The sequence below is a fragment of the Colias philodice genome, chromosome 23 (assembly GCF_061535455.1).
Source record: "Colias philodice isolate Cphi_HAF_F1 chromosome 23, ilColPhil1 Martin Lab GWU primary, whole genome shotgun sequence".
Taxonomy (NCBI): Eukaryota; Metazoa; Arthropoda; class Insecta; order Lepidoptera; family Pieridae; genus Colias; species Colias philodice.
The window spans coordinates 1,591,806-1,613,696 of NC_143108.1; the positions used below are offsets into that span (position 1 = coordinate 1,591,806).

At 32.6% G+C, this 21,891-nt stretch overlaps 2 long non-coding RNA genes across 2 annotated transcripts in view; both read left to right on the forward strand.

Annotated features, from left to right (window-relative positions):
- Positions 1–21,891, forward strand: part of LOC149477868 (uncharacterized) — a 395,772-nt gene that overhangs the window by 69,951 nt on the left and 303,930 nt on the right. The gene's annotated exons all lie outside the window — the stretch shown is intronic.
- LOC149477871 (uncharacterized) lies at positions 5,909–20,029 on the forward strand. The gene is made up of 3 exons (XR_016317479.1): positions 5,909–6,073; positions 18,908–19,052; positions 19,903–20,029. It is a non-coding gene; the product is annotated as an uncharacterized LOC149477871 (long non-coding RNA).

Below are 21,891 nucleotides of genomic sequence, written 5' to 3' on the forward strand. Positions count from 1 at the left end.
AAGGAAAAATCTAAGGAAAGAGTCATTTAAGCATTGATCTATTTCTGGGGAGCTGTAACAACGGAAAATTGCTTCAATGAGTAATATTACACCTACATATCCTGCATTTATATGGCAATTGAAATACGCGGGTTTAAATCATTGACGTACAATAAACAACTAGACAAACAAATAACAAGCAAATAACAATCACAAAAATTATTGTCAAGCTCATACTCAACCTTTATTTATTCAATATACGTCTTCTAGAAGCCTTAGAAGCACTTTTCTTAATAATCTTTTTTAATAATCTTTCTAGAAGCCTTAGATAAATCTTATCCAAATCCTAGCCAATCGTCATAACATATTTTTAAAATTTACCAACGATTTGGAAAGCAGTTTCATCCATAAGAAGACAGAAAGCAGAAACGCCATAGTTGCTCTTATAAACAAGTTATAAACCATGTCATTAAGGGCTTGGTCTAGTAGTGCAAACAAATGCATCCTGTCATCCTATATGTAAATAATACAAATGTACTAAGGGAAAGTTGCTCCACTTAATTTTTAAAAATTAAATCATTCGTACAATTTAATATTCGTAATAAGTACCAAAAATGACAATTTGAAACAATTTTCGTGAAAATTACACCGGGTGATTTTTTTTATCAGTACACAAGATTTGCGAATACTTTCTATTGATATCTTCAACTTCATGTTTATATAACTGATCAACTTTTACAAAGAAATTTGGACTAAATATAAAAAAAATAAGCTTTCCATACAAAATGCATAACTCTATACATTTTTTTCGACCTAAGTTTCTTAGTGAAAGTTGTTCAGTTTAACTAATAAAACGGATAAACAAATTTTGTATATAATAAAAAAAATGTAATGTTTGTGTTAAAAAATTATAAAATAGAAAAATACGCAAATGAAAACAAAAGATATTTATTTCTGACTAGCTTCCGCCCGCGACTCCGTCCGCGCGGATGTCAGTCTTCGCGTCTTCTACAGATTTATTATATTATGTATATATATAGATTTATATTTATAAACCTAATAAATCTTTTGCTAGCATTCTGATGCTTTATCGGTTGCACTGGATTTATCTCTTTTTTTTCAATCGCTTGAATGATATAGGATGGGTCCTTGATGGCATCGAATGCTGAAGTCTCGAATCAATCAATTCTGACAGTAGGCAATTTATGTAAAATCTTGATAATGGTCCATCATTTTATTTTGCCTAAACGTTACATACTTTTTATATATTCTATTTTTAACGAATGATTCACTCCAGTCCAAACAGCAAATAAGCAGACTTCTGCTTCTGCAACGTTTAGTTGTCCCTGAATTTGGAAAAAATAGTCATGATTCTTATCTATGACAAAAGTGTTATTTTTTGCATTGTATTTCAAATATTAAATTTTTTTTAACCGCATCTTCCGCATTCATGTCTTTTGCCGGAATTAGACATTTAACTTCTAATAGTCCCATTTTCCCTTTTTGATATGGGAGTGTATAAAGTAAATTTTTTAGATATTTCTCGTTATACTTTTAAAAAGTTATTATTGTCATTTTGCTCATTAGGTAAAGTAATTTCGATATCAGTTTTAAGTTTTTTGATACCTGCAATAATAACGTCATAATCGCCTGCACATACTTATCGATTACACCCTGTATACAATCCACCATCCACATTCATAATGTTTTCCTGTCCTCCTCTCCTTTACGCTGTTCACCGATACATTTTAAATGAGTAAATCTGCTACCACTGAAGGATGTTTCATTGTGATCAGCAAATTTTCACCACTGTTGTCGATTATTTGTTTTTTATTTTTAATCAGCAATTGGGAATCATCAGTTTTGTTTTTTGCAGATTGGTGATGTACCCTAACAATACGTCGAAAAGGGAAAGCATCAACGAATTATCGTTTTCGTCCTCTTTTTTTATTCTTCGCGTCTCTGTTACTTCTGTTTGTTTAGTTCTCAACACCCACTGAATTTTCTATGTTATTGTGATCTTCCATTACATCTGAGTTTTGATGATGTGATGATAATCCATTCGTTTTAATATTGGTACTTAGAGTTGGTAGACTAAACTAGAAATGGCGGACTAAATTTGTCAGCGCGTCTGTAAGATCAGAATATAAAACCAACATCCTGTATTTAAGTTACAAAATTAATAATCAAACAACATGCCGCTACGTTGAAAATGACTAGAAGAAAAAATTAAAACACCTCGGATCAATTTTGGAGTAAACAAATCATTTTCCCCGTATGGGGATTTCCCCGGATGAACTTGGGAAGTTCAAGTTCTCAATACAAGTTTATATTATGCCGGGTCCAGACTGGTGAAACGTAACATGCAATGTAACATGCAATGAAAGAATTCACCGTCCACATTGCTGCAATGTATCATGAAAGGTAAACACAACAATTGTAACAATCACTTTGTAACAATTTCTCATAGTTTGGACGTCTTGCGCGCGCGAATTGTGCATTACACGCGCATGCTACGAGCATTACAAGCCGCGCGCGGAGCGATCCGAAATTTGTCGGTTTTTCGACGAACACAAAGGGGCGCGTAGTGTGCGCGGAGCAGCCAATGTGGACGGTCGTTTGAGAACGCAACGAACATGGAGGACGAGACTGCGTGGAATGAGCAAAAGAAAGAGTCTTCGGCGTGTTTTCATGAGTTGATGTATTATTAATAATGAAGTACTGATAATCGTCATAGCAAGAACGTGGTCTTCGGACTCCATGCTTCGTGTGATATACCGGTTTGACGCGCACGAAAAAAACGTGTATCGAAGGGCCGTGTTCGCGGCAGAATGGCGGAAACAGACGAACGCGGGATGTTCGTAGTGAATGCGCGTTATGAGCGCGCTATGCGTCCACACCAGCAGCGAACATGCAATGAAAGGCAGAATGTTACATTGCATGTTACGTTTCACCAGTCTGGACCCGGCATTATATTTCGTATTTCTCAAACGAAAAATAAACATTTTTGGAACTTCAAAAAAATTATATTATAAGAAAATTTATGAGCTTACTTTACTTTTAAAGAAATATACATCCCTTTACTGACACCCCGTAAAATAAAGAAATTGTTGCCAATCACCTTTGCAATCTACATATTTGGTTTCATTAACTTTATGTTCGAAGATAATTTTTTTTCTAGTAGTTACACGCGTATTTTTTTCGTTTATTTTCCATATCGAAATCAAATGTTTAAAAATACGAATATTTGCACAAAACTAAGATAAAAATAATCAATTAACAAAAATATTAAATTTAATGAAGTAGAGCAACTTTCACTTCGGTATGAAGGAAAATCGAGCGTAGAGCACACGTCAGAACGCTCCGGCCCAAGGAGCGCGACTAAAGAAATTCGCTAGGATTTTTCCTAATTATTTTAAATATATTTTAATATTTAAAGAATTATCAAAATTCAAAAAAAAAAATTTTAAGGGATTAATACTCATTGGTCTTCAACCAACTCGAATAAATTAATGGAAAAAATAACTTTTAGCAGTATTTATCAATAGATTTTGTAAGGCAAAAAATGGGAAATTTAATGAATTTATAACGTTCTAATTAAGAAAATCATAAGTTTTTCGGCAATTGTATTCAGCAGTTTTTAATAACGACTATATAAGGATAATAATGTGCTGATCAGATTGTGTAAATTGTAATCGGTTGCAACGTAGTGAGTGCACAAACTTAGCTCGAAATGTCTTTGGGAGAAAGAGACTTATCTTGAAGGCCTGATTAAGGTAACATAAAGTAACTTTATAAATGTGAAAAAATTCAGGCGCATTGCGTATATAACACTAATTGATAAACAAGAAAAAAAAATTCAGTTTATCATTTCATTAGCCGGGAAAAAATTGTCAAATAACTTGTTGAAAACGCAATTTTGCTAGACTGCAGCCTTAATACATTTTAATTTTACAAAATATGAAATTACATACATAATATCAAAGAACTGTCCTGCGGTTCTTAGAGCGTTTTCACATTATCCGATCCGATATCGGATATCGGACGCCGATAGCCGATATCCGATATCGGATACAATTTGCCCTTTCACATTGTCCGATAAAATCGTTCCGATATCATCATGAGTGTTGCCAGAAATTTTTAGAGAAAACTAAACTAAATTGCCAGTTGATAAAAAAGGTATCATAAAAAAAAATCAAATGTTATAAATCATAGTTGTAAATGTACATTAAAAATAACTACGATAAAGAAAAACAACTTCAAAAAAGAAAAGTAAAATGTAAAAAAAGATTTGATATCACAAATTACTGCATATTATTTAGATGTGCTATTTACTAAATAGTTTTGATATCGGTCATTTGTATAACATAATATACTTTTTAACACATTATAAATTAAATAAATTTATATCAATACCACATCAATACCTACTACAACCTAGTATTAGTTAATAGTTTTAGTAATCCATTCCATTCCATTCCAGTTTTAGTAATACATATTAGTAAATACCTTTCAAAATCTATTAAATGTATTTTTAGCAAGACGTACCTAGTCATTTAGTCATTTTTTCACTACATACATTTATAAAAGTTCATGTAGTACCTATGATAAATTTATTAAGTGATACAATCTTTGTTCACATTTTCTTTTCTTTTTCTTATTACACTGTAATATCCTAAAATAATATTGTCACTCGTTCAAATATATATTTTGTAATATGATTGTTGTAATTTCCTGTAAGTAAAGATACATAAATTATTTTATTCTCATAAACAATTATTTTAGAATTAAGAGTTTTCAAACTTTGTATTCTTTGTTGTAAATTCAAAATAAAAATAAAATCGGTGTGAAATCTCCTCCTTTATTGAAGTCGGTTAAAAACAAAGCACTCAATGACAACAATACAATAAACAGCACAACCAACATCCGAGTAGGAGGAGGAGCGAGGCAGAATGAGATAAAATAAAGATGATAGACACTAATGTTTTCAAAGATAGATATTTGAATTTAAGAACGCAATATATTTTTGTTTACTTCAGTTCAGCCAATTGCCGTATATTTTAATACGGCAAATAAAAATACCTGCCGTATAAATCGTATTTTAAATGCCTATAAATACTTAAATGTGTGTTGTCTTAATAAAAAAAGGTTTCTTTTAATAGAAAGGGTTTTAGGTTAAAAGCAAAGAATTTTTTCAAAGATTGAGCGCCCTATAAGACTGAAAATACACAAACTAGTGCTTTTTTGCTGTTGGTATACTGCCTTTTCGAAAATTGAGTTGGCAACACTGAACATTATCGTCCGATAGCCACTGGGAATATCGGTGTCGGCTCCGATATCCGATATCGGACCGGACAATGTGAAAGACAGGCACATATTTCATACATTTTACTTCCCTCCGATATCGGATATCGGCTATCGGCTTCCGATATCCGATATCGGATCGGATAATGTGAAAACGCTCTTACGCGCTTGTCGGAAGCAACAGCTGCAAAACTCTGCCTGCGCATCCATTGGGTAGAGTTTTCTAATAATAATTATGAGCGGTAAAAGTTATCATGGAACTTACTATATATTTTTAAAAGTTGATAAAACTTTTAAAAATATATAGTTCCAGAAAACATAATTACATCTTTTTGATTATTTAAAGTGTATTTAAAAAAATATAGATAAATATTTAGGACAAATAAAAAAAAATACATTGATGAAATTTCCTGAATAACGGTAAGTCTGTGGATCGTAAGACCGAATCACATAATATAATATCTATTTTGATCTATTTAATAACATCTATATTCTATAATGTCTAATATCACCTGTGATCACATAGTATTAATAATTATAATATTATCTGTGAATGTGATAATATATTCATCTACCCGCCATTATGTTGCTAATGTCAATTTTTGCCGGTATTATCCAAGTATTAGCTAATGTCAATTTGTAAACAAAACATGATATTTTGTGAAATAACAACATAATCTGGATAATATATAGTTTGCAAAGGAATATTACGTAGGAGGTACCTAGTATAATAATTTTATAGAGGAAGATGCTCGCGAGAGTAACAACAATGTGATATTTTATTTGCAAAGTGAGTATTTTATTTTTATTTCATTTTATAAACAACTAGCGGTCCGCCCCGGCTTCGCTCGTGTGTTATTGCGTCCTTTCTCGGGTAGGTTTCTCGGTAAGGACATAGGTGTCCTTTCTCGGGTATCAAAATATCTCTATACCAAATTTCATGCAAATTGGTTCAGTAGTTAAGGCGTGATTGAGTAACAGACAGACAGACAGAGTTACTTTCGCATTTATAATATTAGTATGGACTAGCTGTTACCCGCAGCTTCGCACGCATGGAAAAGATAAGTTTTCATGGTACAACCATGAACCATTCATGCCCTGTTATGTCGCCTTGGGGGCAGAATTGATCAAAATCTTAGCGGATGCATGTCTGAATTTTTGTACTCCTAATACCTAGTTCATTTACATATATCATGAATTCATTAGATAATTTTAGTTTTAATGAAAATAGTATTGTTATTATAACATTATACGGAGATAGTTTTAATTAAAAAAAAACATGACATTGATATAGGATTTCAGGAATGTAAAAATTAACTAGTGAGACAAAATGTAAATTTATGTTGTGTTGCCTGGTTTGACACAAAATCAATATAGATTTATCTATAACTAGCCGTGCTCCGCTGTTTCACCCTCATTGCTCGCTCCTGTTGGTCTTAGCATGATGATATATAGCCTATAGCCTTCCTCAATAAATGGGCTATCAAACACTGAAATAATTTTTCAAATCGGACGAAGTAACTTTTCTCTAATCTGTGCCAGTAGTTCCTGAGATTAGCGCGCTCAAACAAACAAACTCTTCAGCTTTATAATATTAGTATAGATGTTAACTTAAAATTGTATACTTAACAAATCATCATAGTGATGCATTTATAAATTTTGATTTAAATACATGTAAGTATAAAATCTTTTTGTTTGACAAAGAATACAGTGTATCTGCCATTTAGGAGAGAACTTGCTATGTTAATAGCATATAAAATTATTAAACAGTCTGGTAGATGTTCGGTATCAGACCCTGGATCTACTATAATTTCTATGTATGTACCTATCTTATATTTTGGAAATAAAGTTATTGTTTATTATGTATTAGTAATTATATACACTAACCAACTACAATTAAGTGTTGACAGAAAATCTAACCCTAAGCTAGATTTAAACTAGTTTATAAGACAACAGCTAAGCATCCTTTTTCCATTGTACGTCAAAATATTCAAGGCTTGGCTAGCAAATAGAAGTAGAATTATTTTTAATAAATTAAATGTTTCGCATTATTGGTACTAAATTAAATGATTGTAAGTGCAATAATTATGAAAGAGATTCATTTAAACCTTTTTTGTATAATAAAAAAAAATGTGACAAAAAATTAAACTTTTTATTTTCATTTACACCTATTTTTTGTATAATGCGAAAGTAACTCTGTCTGTCTGTCTGTTACTCAATCACGCCTAAACTACTGAACCAATTTGCATGAAATTTGGTATGGAGATATTTTGATACCCGAGAAAGGACATAGGCTACCTTTTTATTGCGAAATATGTACCACGGGCGAAGCCGGGGTGGACGTCTAGTTAAGTATATCTACTATTTTTAGTTTCTTAAAATGTAATATTTACTACTAAAATGAAATTCCAAGGTTTTAAAGTTTTTCCAGGATACAAAATAATTTCAACGGATATACTTTAAACTAGTTTTTGGTATTACGTAGACAACCTACTTCCTTTATCAATTAATACTTGCGTTCCGGATATGATTCATACACGCTGATAAAAAAATTCGGAAGTCTTTTAAATGCATTATAGTTCTGATCCAATTTTTTTTCATGGCAGCCCAATTTTTATTGAAACTGTATAAGAAGCAGCTTAGTTTAGTTTCTAACAAAGATGCATTCCGTTGTCTGTCCGTCCCTATGTATGCTTAACTTAAAAAATTGCGCAACGGATTTTGATGCGGTTTTTCTCATAGATAGAGTGATTCTTAAGGAAGGTTTTTGTATACAATTTGTTAAAGTTTAGATAAAGCGGGCGAAGCCGCAAAAAGCTTAAAAAATGACAAATCACGTGAAATAACTAATTATAGGCAAGTTTTAAGTGTGTGTGTGTGTGTGTGTGTGTGATGTCCCATTGTGGGGTAAGGGCAGAATATGCATTATGCATGTACTTCTACATCTTTTTCACTTATCGATTATCTTCAGGGATAGTAGATCAGCATTCTGTGTCCTGCCAGACCGAGACATTTTTGTTCTTGTCTCCACCGGGAATCGAACCAAGGCTTGGTTCTACGCTAGCGCGTCAACCAAATTTTAATGAGTACTACAATTACAATTGATTAGAAATTCATTGATGGATTCTATGTACAACATGATAACGGTGTTATACAACCTTGAGGCTTTACATTCACGTTATTCAATGAATTAAAAAAACTTTGCGTAGGTACTATAGAAGGGTAAAAGTGGGATAGATGCCGCACTAGGATAGATGCCCCATTTTCAAAAAACCTCACTTCCCAGAGTCCTGACTACGAATTAATGATTTAAATAGGAGCTCATATCACCCCGAACCTCGTGTACGCATGAGCTGTTGTTTGGTGAAGACGTGTTTCGCTAGTGCGTGTTATAATATCGGCGGCGAACTTCACGAACACGTTAAAATTTAAAAAGGTTGATATTTGCCTTTGCATAACTTTATAAGTATTAATAAATTTCACTATATTTCTTATTATGTCTATACATTGGTTCATTAAGTACAAATCTAAGTAAAAATAGTGGCTCTTTTGTTTTTATTTAATAAAAAAAAAAATACTGGGGCAGCTATCCTTATCAAAGAGTATAGTTGCCCCTTTTTTTTCGAGGGATAGATGCCCTTAGGGGCCTCTAAGGGCATCTATCCCTCAATACATATGTACATGTTATTATCGATAATCACAGGTATCTACTGTTTATATTTTTACCTGATTGCGTCAGAGGTTTTCTCTATGTTAACCGATTTTACTCGTTTAATTTGCTTTTTTTGTTATGTTTACTTACTTATTAATGATCTGCCCTTATACTGATTGTAGGAGAACCACACCACGAAAATACAAACGAAATGAAGGAGGGCGAGCGCAAGTATATTCTTGGACAACAGAACAACTATGTGAACATGACATTTGCTGGTTTATCATATAAATTTTATTAGATTTCGCGTTTATAGAGTATGTAAGGCATCTATCCCACTCTGCAGGCATCTATCCTCCTTAGTATTTTCATGGTGGGGCAACTATCCAACTAGGTAGGCATCTATCCTCAAAAAAGGTGTTCTACAAAAATATTTATTACACATTATCTATAAATGATAGGATAAAAAATATATATAGTAATTCAAAACAGATAATTAACCTAGCTATATTCATACAAAGTGTTCGTATAAGATTCATGTTTTTAAAATTATGAGGCTATTTCAAAAAGTGGGGCATCTATCCCACTTTTACCCAATATATCTGTACTTAATATTAAAGCTTTAGAATTTGTTTGTTTGTATGAGCGCGATAATCACAGGAACAACTGGTTCGATTTTGAAAAATTATTTCGGTGTAAGATAGCCCATACTATCCATACTAATATTATAAATGCGAAAGTAACTCTGTCTGTCTGTCTGTTACTCAATCACGCCTTAACTACTGAACCAATTTGCATGAAATTTGGTATAGAGATATTTTGATACCCGAGAAAGGACATAGGATAGGTTTTATCCCGGAAATCCTACGGGAACGGGTTTTTCTTTGAAAACGCGGGCGAAGCCGCGGGCGGAAACCTAGTAGGCTATATATCATCACGCTAAGACCAAAAGGAGCGGAGCAATGCGATTTTCGAGATAAATACTTGCCTATGTGTTAATCCAAATTACCTTGTATGTATGTGCTAAAATTACATGAAAATCTTAAAATAATATTAGTAGGATATAAGTCTTTCTGTATTTCTTTCTTTCTAGCCATTCTTAATTATATGAATCAGGGCAGAGTCATAACATTAACCAAATAGATTATACACATTTCACCGCAACATGAGTCACATGTACTACATCACGCGGTACTCACGGTGTTTGGCCGGATTTCCATATAAATATTTGTTATTTGTTTTATCTTCGGATCTGTCTGCTGTTGATCCTCTTGTTTGTAGTCTGCATTCGATTCATTATTTAGTTATAGTACGGTGACGTATGGAAGGCATTTCAGATAACATGGGAGTAAGAAGCAAGTTTGGAGTTCGATCCCACTTCTGAATTGGTTGTATTATTAACTAGCTGTGCCCCTCGGTTTTACCCGCATTGCTTTTTAACAAACTCTTCAGCTTTATAATATAAGAACTTAGAAGGTGTATAGATTTAGATATTTTACAGACGTATTACATATAAAAACGAAAATTACTCATCGTTTACTGTATAAATGAAGCTCTATTATGATTTTTTTTTCCAAAATTAGGTTATTTTGTGATAGACTAAATTGCATTAGTAATAACTTTTGATAAGGGTAATAAAAAAGTTTATTATGGTGTAGATAAGGCATAAATAAACAATTCTAAATATGGAAAAACCTGTTAATTAGCACAATTTAGCAAAAAATGGCGTCTCAAAAACATAACAAACTGAAGGACACGCCAAATACTTTAGATTTTTTAAATTTGATATACATACTTATATATTTTATAAATACCTTCTAGTCGAAAATGTTTATTTTGATGAATGACAAAATAGTCCATTGAATAAAAAGTTCTAGAGTGCGTGAGTTAGTAACGTAAGATGTTTCTTCGGAAACATGTCAAGAGTCCCTAGGTAATAAACATACTAAAACCCCGGGCCACTAGGAGGAGCCCCGGAGTGGAGGGAGGGGGAAAATGGGTGCATTTTTTCATTTTTCGCTTAAATCTCAAAAACGGTACATGTTAGAGAAAAACTTTCAAGGAAAAGTTGAAAGGCCATAAAATTATCTACAAGTTGTACCTGAATCATTTTTTCCTATATCCTACCGTTTCTGAGTTATACGTAGTAAAACATGATTTTGGCTCAAACAATTTCCACATCAATCGATCAAAAAATATTTCTTTCTTCCAAAAAACTCAAAAGTGCATTTGTGACCGGTACTGATAGATTGCTCTTAATTAGGTCTATAATTGGTAAAATAAACACATTCCTCCATGGAAGCCTTTAGGAGGAATCGATTGTCAAAATATTATATTATGGTAGTTTGAGTTACTGAACTTGATCTTTTTATTTTTTTCTTCCAAAAAACTCATAAGTGCAACTTGTGACCGGTACAGATAGATTGCTCATAATTGGGTCTATCATTGATAAAAATACCAGATTCCAACACGGAGGCGTTTACGGGGAATTGAATTTTATTAGGGTAGTTACGATACTTGAACTTTTTATTTTTTTTCTCCAAAAAAACTCAAAAGTGCAACTTGTGACCGATACTGATAGATTGCTCTTAATTAGGTCTATAATTAGTAAAATAAACACATTCCTCCATGGAAGCCTTTAGGAGGAATCGATTTTCAAAATACTATATTAGGGTAGTTTGAGTTACTGAACTTGATCTTTTTATTTTTTTCTTCCAAAAAACTCAAAAGTGCAACTTGTGACTGGTACTGTTAGATTGCTCTTAATTAGGTCTATAATTGGTAAAATAAACACATTCCTCCATGGAAGCCTTTAGGAGGAATCGATTGTCAAAATACTATATTAGGGTAGTTTGAGTTACTGAACTTGATCTTTTTATTTTTTTCTTCCAAAAAACTCAAAAGTGCAACTTGTGACCGGTATAGATAGATTGCTCATAATTAGGTCTATCATTGATAAAAATACTAGATTCCACCATGGAGGCGTTTACGGGGAATTGAATTTTATTAGGGTAGATACGATACTTGAACTTTTTATTTTTTTTCTTCCAAAAAAACTCAAAAGTGCAACTTGTGACCGGTACCGATAGATTGCTCATAATTAGGTCTATCATCGATAAAAAAACCAGATTCCACCATGGAGGCCTTTAGGAGGTATTGAATTTTATTAGGGTAGTTACGATACATGAACTTTTTAACTAACTACCCTGATAAAATTCAATTCCCCGTAAACGCCTCCGTGGTGGAATCTGGTATTTTTAGCAATGATAGACCTAATTATGAGCAATCTATCTGTACCGGTCACAAGTTGCACTTTTGAGTTTTTTGGAAGAAAAAAATAAAAAGATCAAGTTCAGTAACTCAAACTGCCCTAATATAATATTTTGACAATCGATTCCTCCTAAAGGCTTCCATGGAGGAATGTGTTTATTTTACCAATTATAGAACTAATTAAGAGCAATCTATCAGTACTGGTCACAAGTTGCACATTTGAGTTTTTTGGAAGAAAGAAATATTTTTTGATCGATTGATGTTGAAATTGTTTGAGCCAAAATCATGTTTTACTGCGTATAACTCAGAAACGGTAGGATATAGGAAAAAATGATTCAGGTACAACTTGTAGATAATTTTATGGCCTTTCAATTTTTCCTTGAAAGTTTTTCTCTAACATGTACCGTTTTTGAGATTTAAGCGAAAAATGAAAAAATGGACCCATTTCCCCCCTCCCCCCACTCCGGGGCTCCTCCTAGTGGCCCGGGGTTTTAGTATGTTTATTACCTAGGGACTCTTGACATGTTTCCGAAGAAACATCTTACGTTACTAACTCACGCACTCTAGACCCCCCTTGGAGGGACTCATTCAATGGACTAAAACTAGTTTTTATTATAAACTTTGCTATAAAATACTTAAATTACGATAGTTTTTCAATATGATGCTAACAAGGGTGTAAAAGTGCAAATCATCAAATTTGATATTCAACCGATAGGTAGGTATAATATATTTAGTATTTGTGTTTGTGTATGTTGTATACATTCTTTGTTATAAATGGTATCAATATTATCAGATTACAAAGTTACTATCCATACTTCCCGATTAGCTTTCCGAATTCCGCATGCATCTTCGCCCGCTTTGTCTTAAAATTAAATATGTGGGTCGATCAACTTTTAATGGTCCGATGGTACACGCATCATGTCCCTGAACGATAATTAATAAACATGAAATCATAAAGAGTTAAATTGGTTTTAATTATATTCCTCTTAATATTTTCTAACATTATTGTGAACAATATTTTACTTGCTTTATTAATTTGTGCGTAGTTTCATGGTTGTCCAGATACTAAATGCAATTTTCCAGTACTATCACATTTGTCCCCAAGCTACAATGCATTAACAAACTTACTACCACGAACTTTTATTAACGAAAAATTATCTTCTAAATGAAATAGTAAAATGCTGAAAATTAAGTAAAAAAAAAAAATACGAGAAAATTATGATCGGGACCTTTAAAAATTGATTGACCCATGTACTAAAACTCCTCGACAACCATTCTGTCTTTAAAACTGCAAAAAATATATTGCGTAGTTTTAAACAGAAGGAAGCTACTGTTTAAGCTTTACGCTTTTGAATAAGTAGTTGAAATACATAAAATTTACCACGGGTTCGAAAAGCAGTTTCTGCAGAGAAGAACCGCCAAGAATGGCCGTAGTTACTTTTAAAATTACATATAACAATGTAACAATTTACACATTTAAAAACAATAAGAACCTGGTTACTATGAAGAGATTATTTAATACAATCATTGACGTATCATTCAGTATTCTACAGAATTATTTCAATGTGCAATTTTAAAGTGTAACTACGTATTTAAAGGAATAATTATTAATTAGTCATCAGAATAATTACGAAAAAAATTTGCGCAGTTAAATTTAATACAAGAGCAAGTCATCAATATTCAGCGAAATCATAAAACTAATCAAGCAGAGAAGTAATTATAAATTAATGTACCATTGTGAATTTCCACGCTCATAGCTTCGATAAGCGATGGTATGTGACCACCATGTGTACAGCTGTACGATGGCGGCTCGGAACATCGTACGTTCCGATGCACAATTAGTCCAGTCATTACGTATATACATTTATTTTTTAAAAAAGAAAGTGAATTTGCGCATCTAATTTTTTTTATATATTGTAGGGGATACCTAGAAAAGCTTAACTTGAGTTTTTCGACCAAAATTTCCTATGAGATTAAAAAATTAGATGCGCAAATTCACTTTCTTTTATTTGCCTTTTTTTCGGACGAAATGACTGGACTAAATACGCGATTTGGGTTATGGGTATCAGTGGGATTGTCAACTTGACTGCATTTGCGCGTACCTGCACTCGCTGCTAACTTCCGAACCGCCATTAAGTTTGAATCGAGCTGTACGTGTCTTGTAATAAATATACATGCAAACATACTTTCGCATCTTTAGTATTGTCTATATTTATTAAATACGCATACTAATTTACGGACTTTTAGGGCCAGTGGCTCAGTGGTTAGAACTGCCTTAACGAATGTTTCAGGGTTCGAAATAAAATGAAGATTAGAAAAGATCATTTAAGGAAGATTAGAAATTAACGATTTACCTGTATTATAATTATAGCCTTTTATTAATTACTAGCGACCCGCCCCGGCTTCGCACGGGTGCAATGCTGATACTAAATACACTACAGAAAAACTGTGAACGTTGTATATAAAAACATAGCGGCCCGCTCCGACTTCGTATGGATAGCCTGGCGGCCGGCCGGTACCGCCGCAAACGCTACGTCCCGCAATTTTTAAATCTGTAATATCTTCGAAAATATTCACTTAAATCATACGGTGTAAAGGGCCATATAGATCTATATTAAACGAACAATGTATTCAAGGTATTTAATTGGTTAAGGATTAATGCTGTATTGGTTAAAATCGCATCGAAAATTAGCCATTATTTTTCGTAAAAAGTAAATGACAAAAAAATGTTATTGTGGGTTATCCATAAGAGATAGACATATACCATCGCGGACTTTTCTATAGACCTTTTCAATGTGTATAATACTTAGTACATTATTTTGATAAAACTCGTAGGGTTCAGCCTGCGTTTGCAATGTAAGCGGAAAAAATGTAATTTTTTACGACATCACTTTAGAAACCTCAAAAATAACAGTACTTCTCCACTATTTAATGGATGTTATTATACATATAAACCTTCCTCTTGAATCACTCTATCTATTAAAAAAAACCGCATCAAAATCCGTTGCGTAGTTTCAAAGATTTAAGCGTACAAAGGGACATAGGGACATAAGGACATAGGGACATAGGGACAGGGAAATCGACTTTGTTTTATACTATGTAGTGAGGTAACATGAGTTAAGTGTGAAAATTTCACATACATAAATATATTATTTTCAAAGTATTTGCGTTGAGGTAATTGGATATTATCAATATCTAATTAAACAACCATCTGTTATTTAAAAATATGTAACATAATGCGTCATTTATTGATACAATTTGCAAAAATGTACTTATTTATAGAAATTTATTATTTAAAACCATATGTAGAGTAAATAAGAAATTTGTGTAGGTACTGAAAATTGTAATAATTTATATCTTTGCCTACATATTATATTACTGTATTTATAATATATTTTAAAACCTTCGCCGTGTCTGTTTGTCTGTTCGCGACATACGCAAAAACGACTGCATAGATTTCATTATGTTTTCACCAATGCCTAGATACCTACTACTACCTACTACTAGTGTGGTTCTCGAGGTTTTTAAAATTTTTAAATCAGTTCAGCAGTTTTTGCGTAACCGAGTAACAACAGACAAACATACAAATTTTCGCATATTTAAATAGTAGGATTAAATACCTTCCTTTTTCATATTATATTAAAAAAAAAATATGCAAAATAGCTTATCTGTGCAACATTTGACATTCATGCATCCATCAGCTTCGTGTTTACGATAAAATCTCGATTCAAAAATACTCGAGAACAAATTTTGATGATATTCATCTAAATTGATAATCTATCTGATGTTAAACTATAAATAACCTATTTTATTATCACCGAGTGCATATATCTGCGTCAAATCAAAAATCTTTATCATTTATAGTGTCAATGAGAATAAATTATATAAAAATCTGATTTCTAAACGAAAATCGGACCTAAAAAAGTTTGTCTGCATATCGAGTGATTGGAGAGTGTGGCTTAAATTACTTAATATTAAGCTTAATATCCCATGAACAGATAATTTTGATAATATTAATTATTATAAACGTTTCTTACGTTTTTATTTTAGCATTCACGAAAAAAAAATATTTAGTCTACAGAAGATTTTTTTCTGAGATGAATTTTATTAATTCTTTAACAAACACAAAAAATGTTAAGATCTATGATATAGCCGGAGCCTTATTATAAAACTGCATCTCATCATAATATCCTATATAATTTTACAGACTTTTAAAGCAATACCTCGAACTATTACGACCTATAACTACTAAGAAATGTTCGGTTTAATTTCCGAAGAACCTGTATCAGGATAAAATATACGATTAAAAAATAAACGATCAGAAAATGTTTCAAATACTGTATTGCTTTGATTTAAAAATATTATCTTGTAAAGCTCAGCCTTCAGAGGCTGATTTGGCTTGACATTGATATGGGTCGAAACAGATTTTTCATCTTTCGCTGTTGAAAAGTTAAGTAGGTATATATTTATTTTGGACAAGTTTAACGAATTCACTCCTCTAAGTACTATCCGGATAAAAATATAGATTAACTAGCGGTCCTCCCCGGCTTCGCCCGTGGTACATATGAAAAATAGATGTTGGCCGATTCTCAGACTTACCCGATATGCACAGAAAATTTCATGAGAATCGGTCCACCCGTTTCGGAGGAGTATGCAGACTAACATTGTGACACGAGAATTTTATATATAAGAAGAAAAAGATATATCGCTTTGCCTTATTTCACCAAAATCTGTGGTGAAAATGAATGGTTTGGTGAAACCATGAATACAATGTTACATTTATCAAATTTTTAACACGCTTTTATAAGCTTCACCTGTATGTTTGCATGTAAACGACTCCTTGACGATTTTGACCCACTTTAAACCGACAGACTTAATTCAAACTTTGTACACTTATCAAGGATCGGTGATAATACCAACAATAATTTCACGAGTTTAATTATGTGTAGGTATATCACTATTAATAGATAATAATTATTTACCCAAATGTTTTGTAATAATTATCAGAATTATTATCACCAAGTCATAATTGAAGCAAACAGACAACAAAATTGTGAATATATTTACAATACCATAAACGATTCAACGAGTAATATTATAATCTTTTTATTACAACTGCAACGTCATGAAGTCAACATGAAACCGGTTGATTATTTACTGAACTAACAAACAAATTATGAAATTAATGGGAATTATTTGCTTTCTAATTAACTCTGATTCAGTGTTTGCTTTTTGAAGGAAAATTATGAGGTTTTATGTGTAAATGACAATTTACACACTACTCTATACGCCTCGGGTTCTTTTAGTTTGAAAAATTGTGCCTCTGAATTAATTTTTGAAGTGAAAACTTCTTTAGCGGTGTTGAGCACTTTTTCTGTAATGGGTATAAAATCTTAAACTCGCGTCAGGACACGTGACCTGATCGAAAAAGCGCAAGACGGATACCATTCCAAAATATCAAACATGCTCAACGTTAATAATCAAGTTTTCACTTCTGCCGGCACTCCCGGAGTGCAACCCGTCTTTTTTTTCTATATTTTTCTCTCGTATGTAATAAATTCTTTTGTAATTATTTATAGGTAGGTAGTTACCTACTTTAATATGAAAAATAACTTTCTATCATTATAATATAATATACCTATAGGTACATATCTATACCTAAGCGGTTGGTGCTAAAATAATAATTATTATATGCCTTTGGTAGAACCGGACTCCAATAAAAATGAATAGAATGCAATTTAATCGAGTGATTACTTGAATAATGTACCCTTTGTAGTTTGTACGTCACAATTATGTGTTTACTATAAAGAAAATTATTTATTGACTTGGTAATTTACCTTGGTTCTTCTGTGTAGAAACGGCTTTCCGAACCCATGGTAAATTATTTTTTTTAGTCAAGTTGAATAAATAAATGTTTGAGTTATTGTATATTATTGATCACAAGCAAACTTATAATGACATAGTAGATTTTAAAACAATTTTTATTTATATTTTTAACCTCATAATAAATTTAAATATTTCACGTAAAGCCAGGTCAGCAAGCTAGTCCTGTGATAAATCAAAGACGTCATCTAACAGCTACCGCGTGTTAGTCTTATCACCTTATCAATAAGATGATACTCAATAAAAATCATTATTTGACAATCGATAAACGATCACAGATTTGAGCTGATTTTCTTGAGAGCATGAATTGAGGATATGTAAAATAAAAATATATGTATATTGATTGGTACGGAAATAAAATATATAAGTTTAGCAAATATGTGGACTTTGAATAAATAAATAAAATAAAAAAGACGTGTGGCACTCGGGGACTGCCGCGGCCGCGGTAAAGCTATTGCATGCTATGCCTTCAAGCCACACCTCCGTGCCCGTCGGAGTGGGGAGCGTGAGGTTTTTTCGTCACGGAATTTCTGGATTCGGTCCCCGCGCTCAAGGCCCGCGATAGAAGCTATGCAATAGCTTAAAATCGTTACATATAAAAAAATACTTATTTCTATTTCTCTGGGTCACGCATTACACACAAATCCAGAAGACCCCACAATAAATGATCTTCTGAATTCGTGTGTAATGCAACTTGTTTAAATATAATTACCCTCCAGGTGTTACTAAAAAATTCCACCCTACACATATAGCTGATACAAAAAAGTGTAACTACTGAATTTGGCGCAGCTAGTAATATTTCCTTTTTTTATTTCACAGATCTACATGAAAGCTGACCATCCTGTTGCATGGAAGAGACAGCTCACCTGGTGTGGTCCTTCTGCTTTGTCTAATTGTTTTACCTACCTATTTCTTGGTTCTGAATATTTATGTAGTTAGGTTACAATAAATAATTTCATTAAGAGTCCTAATACAAAATTGCGCTGGACGAAAGCTAGTATTTTTACGTTTTAACGCGATCATCGTGTAGTCGAGTAGCAAAGGCTGAAAGCGCTCAAAGTGGAAACATTATAGGACCTTATTATCTCGGTATCGTCTACTCCACCAATTCTAATCTAGTATCGTGGGCTTCCCGACTACTACGCGCGGGAAAAACGTACTTTTGTAATTTTGTGTCTGACGGAGCAGCGCAACACGTCCTACTCCCTAAAGCGCGGAGCGCGGTCTGCCGTAACAGCGTTTGCGCTCCCGTATATAATCGAAAATTCTAGAGAACTTTAAAATATTCCATTACTTTCATAAATCATATAATATGTATTTTTTTTATTGCAAATTTTTAAGCATAAATCTATCATTTAATGTGTATTTTTTATTTATTTTTTACTCTGTTGTATGTTTTAGAAATTCGACGCCAAATACACATAAAATTTCATCAAAGTAAGGCTATTTTAACTTAGATTTTCTTTGAATTTTTGAATAAAAGTACTTAAATTGCCTCGAGCATATTTTAGGATGTCTCAGTGTCTTTACTGTTGTATATTTTATATGAAAACTTCTTCTTTTAAATTCCGTGTAAACTACAAAGACACGAACGTCCCGCATGGAAAAAATTGAAACACGCCTCAGGTTATTGGCTATTAAACAAACTGGACAATGAATATCAATAAATTGTCTCGAGCATATTTTAGATATTGAATGAATCTTTAATTTAAGATAATAAAACACATTGTTACTAATTTAGTTTTGTTAAACGAGCGCCTAAAGAATTACAGAAACAAGTCAAAATCACTCTAAAATCGATATGGCCTCTTAAGTTATCTCCATATTATAATCGATCATATAATCCTACTATCCTACTAATTTATAAATGCGTATGTGTGTGTGTTTGTGAGGATGTGTATGTGTATGTTTGTTACTCTTTCACGAAAAAAACTACTGAACCGATTACAATGAAATTTAGCACACATATAGAGGGTAGTAATTTAACACATAGGGTAGGTTTTATCCAGAAAATCCCACGGAAACGGGATCTATGCGAGTTTTTCTTTGAAAATGCGGGCGAAGCTGCGGGCGGAATGCCAGTATGTATCCATATAATTAAAACCACCATGCGTTTCACTCGTAACTTCCTTCCCCGTACGGTGAAGCTATATGGATCGATTTAGGTAGGTACTACTTACAGTGTTCCTTAACAACTACGACATACTACATTGGGGCCTTCAAGACAAGCGTATTTGCCCTTAAAAGTATCCCTAGTGTTTATGGGCGGTGGGGACCACTTAACATCTAACCTCCTATCCTACTACCTAATCCATACTAATATTATAAATGCGAAAGTAACTCTGTCTGTCTGTCTGTCTGTTACTCAATCACGCCTAAACTACTGAACCAATTTTCATGAAATTTAGTATGGAGATATTTTGATACCCGAGAAAGGACAAGGCTACTTTTTATCCCGGGAAAATGACGCAATCCCGGAAATCCCACGGGAACGGGAACTATGCGGGTTTTTCTTTGAATGCGCGGGCGAAGCCGCGGGCGGAAACCTAGTAATATTATAAATGCGAAAGTTTGTGAGGATGTGTATGTGTGTGTTTGTTACTACTGAACCGACTACAATTACTACTGACCGACTACAATGAAATTAAGTACACATATAGAGGGTAACTTGGATTAACACATAGGATAGGTTTTATCCCGGAAATCCCACAGGAACGGGAACTAGCGGGTTTTTCTTTGAAAACGCGGGCGGAAAGCTAGTCTGATATAAAAAACCTATTACTTATCCCTTATTTTTTTAAATACGGATAAAGGATATACAATTCCATCACATCGCTAAAGGTCTTACCTCTGATCATGGGCGGAGGTGTTGGTATCACGCAACTCAGCACAGTTACCAACTATGACATAGAAAATTGATAAAAATGACGCAAGTAAATCTCTACAGATGCATACAGCAGCCACGCTTCCAATCAGCCGCTGATCACGTTTCCAGATAACGCATCTTAAATTTAAATTTTAATCTCGATCTAAATCAATTCTTATTTTCATTGTAACACTTCAAACATACTAGTCATTTTAATTTTTAGGTAAACATTGTTCAAATATATTTCGAAAGATAAGAATAACACATCGTCTTTTTATTTTGATTACTTTTACTTGTATTAATGAATTTTTTTCTACATGTTTGTACCTATTGTGATATTTGTATCGAATAAATAAGTACATGCTAATGTTTTAAGTGTGATAAATTAATAATACCTATTAATAGATGTCCTACTTAACTTATAGTATGTAATAATATTGCTGCATCTTATTTAAACTATTTCATATCTCAATTAGTACATAATATATACCTATACCAAAATTGAACGTAATTGTCTCCTATGTTTGATTTATCATGTATGTCTAATACTCTATTTAAAAGTACCTAAAATTATGAACTTATCTTATTCTTCTAGAATAGACCAAAAATATGCGTGAGAATGATGCGGATGATGCTATTTTATAATTAAAAATATTGCATAATAAAAACAGCCTTTGTCTCTTATTTAATGTTAACTTTTTCCTTGTAATATCAACTATGTATAAACAAAAAAAAATGTTTTGGGAATTATTTAAAGCAGCCCAGGTCAGTAAATTAATGTTTTCTAAACTGTTATTAAAAATTAGGTTATTACTAGAAGGTATAAAACTTCGCAAACTTCCAAAAACTACTTCCAAAAACTGTACTACCTAAGTACCTATTGATAAAATTAAAACTGCTACCACACTATTTAAATTGAACAAATACTCATTTCACA